The 3,118-nt window shown below is 36.0% G+C and overlaps 1 protein-coding gene across 4 annotated transcripts in view; it reads left to right on the top strand.

The window, feature by feature from the left end:
* Nucleotides 1-3,118, top strand: part of PEX2 (peroxisomal biogenesis factor 2) — a 20,747-nt gene that overhangs the window by 10,713 nt on the left and 6,916 nt on the right. The window contains exon 2 of one of the 4 annotated variants that reach the window (XM_027886183.1): nt 721-741. The exons of the other annotated variants lie outside the window; for them this stretch is intronic. The gene's annotated coding sequence lies outside the window, so the exon portion shown is untranslated. The remainder of the gene's footprint in view (nt 1-720; nt 742-3,118) is intronic. 4 annotated transcript variants of the gene reach the window in all.

Genomic DNA, 3,118 nt, shown 5'->3' with positions numbered 1-3,118 from the left:
GGCTCGAAGACCACAGTTCTAGTCAAACGAAAACTTTAGTTTTTATCTTGCTATTGGCTGGTGGATGTAAGAGAGATCTTGATTATAATTAGACACAATGCTGTATGTATAAGGCCAAAATTTAAAACTTACAGTGAACAGGCTTGTCTTTTTATTGATGCAGGGCTTTATTAGCTCTAGAATATCATACACAGTCTGTAACAACATTGTTTTTACACGCAGTTCTTCTTTTGGTACAGATGGGGACAGGGGTTAATTATGACTTAGCTATGCATTTAGGACAGATTTTACTGTTCTCATCTAATACGTATTTCTAATAAGAGGTTAAAGGGCCTTATGTTCCTTCAGTGCAGTGCTTGGATCAGCACTGTTACACTTGCATATCACTGAATATTCATGACTCTGCAGTTGGTATGCATATGTATGTAAAAAGAAAGAAAGTTGGAATAAAATCTGGGCAGTGACTGTTTCACAAATGATAAGCATAAGGTGTTTAATGCAAAATTTCAGGAATCTGTCATCTGTAGTAAATTATATCAGAAGATATAGAGCAGGCGTTCCTTTTGGAATCCCTTCTACATATCTACTCAATCTTTATCCTGGCATCTCCATACCTGTCTGGTGATCCATTCATAAGGATCAGACAGGTAGGAGCAGAACAGAGACACAGCTGTGAAATGGAAATTTAAGTTAGATTCTCTTTTTTTGTTTGTTTTTTAGGTAGTTTTGAATGGAAGAAAGGTAAGGAGGGACATGGGAAAGATGCATAAAATTGGAATTGACGCTGTGCTTGACAAATAAGACGATGTGAGATACGGTGCCCTTACAATAGTGAAAAGCAAGTGTTACATGTGTCATGAAGTGTAAGACCAACTTTTCAGGTAAGTAACAGTAACCAGCAAAGGAGGAGTTATGGCCATAACTGCCGACAGTGTGCTGGCATCTGTGCATTCACGTTCTGTCTTGGGACCATTTGGAAATGGAGCTGCATAACTCTGCCACCAGGTGATGTTTCACCTGCTTTACACAAAGGATGGCACATTTACTAAGCTTTATTTCTTTTTCACTTTTATACGTGCAATGCAATATTATTTTGTTATCCATCCTTTTAGCAGAACCCTTAACGTTATCGCAACCAAAATGTCTTCCAGTGCAATGGTCTCCCCTTGCTGAGTGATCACATCAGCAGTTGAGACATACATTTGTAGCGCAAGGCATTCTGATTTTTCCCATGCTCTTATACCTCCTGCTTTAGTCAGAAATATTGCCCCTTCCTTACAAGGGGCTCTTCCTTCCCATTTAACCATCACAATTGTCACTCTGCAGCTACTCCAAATCTCTCTTCAGCATTTTGATTCATCAATAGTGAAGGTAAGGCACTTGTCCAGATAATTCCCATTACTTAGTTCCAAAATAAGAACAGTCAGTGTTTTGTATTGGGCATATGTTTTGCTCAGCATCTTGGTGATCTAGGGATTTTTTTTAACCATGGTTTTTGGAAAACCTCAGGTTACAATGTAGCTGGGTTTTTAAGCTTTTGGGTTTTTATCACTGATCAGTTAAAAGAAACAACAGAATTTAATTTAGTATAGCAGAGAATGGGAATTTATAAGTGGAACTGACACATCCCTTTACAGATGAATTTGTAATTTTATGTACTAAGAGAAGGGTTACAAAAGAGAAGGAAATAAGATGGGGGGAGAAGAGAAGTAGGTTATGGGATTAAGAAGAATAGTGATTGAACATTAATTTGGTACATGCTTGTCTTCCTGTTTATTCCAATAAATGAAAATTAGGGCCATATCCAAAAAGTGGTAGGAGGATGCTATCTCTGACTTCTATGCCATGAGGAATACAAATGTACTTAGAACTTTTGTAACCTTGAATTCAACATCACAAATTTTAAAAGGTAATATTTTAATATTAGTTATGTGGTAATTAGTCAACCAGATCTTGTTGTTTGCATCAAATAATCTTTTACAAGTGTTGACTTATGACAAATTTTTCTGAAATCCATAGGAACTCTTATCATTCAGAGTGTCTTTAATGGTGGCCAGTAATAGCCTAGGTTGCTGACATTTACTGAAGGAATGTATTACACTGACATGGGATTTTCATTTTCCATCAAATGCTGACAGAAACACTGATATACAGCTTTAACAGTGCAGTGCTTTCCTACTGCTCTTCATACTGTTGTATCAATTCTGACTCTTCTGAGCCGGTTATGATCTTGTAACTTGAAACCCTAATATTTTGACTTTGGAGAGTAATTTATGGAAGGTAAATCAATGAGCTATCGTTATGTTTTTTGCTGTCTCCAGGCATTCAGCAGTGGCTAATCTCTTGTATATCATTTTATGGAATCTAAGTTTACTGAGTTAAAGTTGGAAAAGCAGTAGGTGGTTGGAATGCATCCTTGTCTTATACTTGGTCTTTGGACATTAAATATAACTGTAGCTTTTAGGATTCTGGGATTTGTTAGTAGTTGCTCATTCAATCTTCATAATGAAAATCTTAAGTTTGTGGGATTGATTTGTTACACAGACATTCAGTGTTTTCCTTGACTTTGTCTATTTTGAGAAATAGTCCTTTCTTCCAGGAATGTAAGAAATAAATAATAGTTTCTGTGATTGCAATATGCTACTGGGTTTTCAGTTAGTGTTACTAGTTATTCCAAATGGTTAAAGAATCAATTTATGTTCCTTAGAAAATGATAGGTATTTGGCTGAAGTATATAGAAATCCAGACAGTAATACAAAATCAATCTTTTATAAGGTTATTTGAGGTAATGATATAGTGATAAGTTAATTTTACAGTGATTAGGAGACAACACAGTTGGGGCTCCCAATTAGGCTTTGATCTGAGGATATTTCTCTCTACACTTGATGAGCAAGAACAAGATGAGAATCAGTGGTAAGACATGAGGCTCTGAGCAGCTGGGGTCCATGTTCTGTGTTATAAGAGTTGGTGTTAAGGAAGATTTTAAAGTTAACTGAGTACATACAGTTTGATTTCCCATCTTTAAAATTTCTTGATTTTAAATTGACTTCTAAAATATCCTCTGCCAATGAGAGTAGCTGAGAAGAACAGTTAAATGGTATGCATTTTCACAAAAAAA

This window comes from Empidonax traillii, unplaced genomic scaffold, assembly GCF_003031625.1.
Source record: "Empidonax traillii isolate 1590-97213 ecotype Southwest subspecies unplaced genomic scaffold, ASM303162v1 scaffold181:size1721324, whole genome shotgun sequence".
NCBI lineage: Eukaryota > Metazoa > Chordata > Aves > Passeriformes > Tyrannidae > Empidonax > Empidonax traillii.
This window is presented reverse-complemented; position numbering and strand designations above follow the sequence as displayed.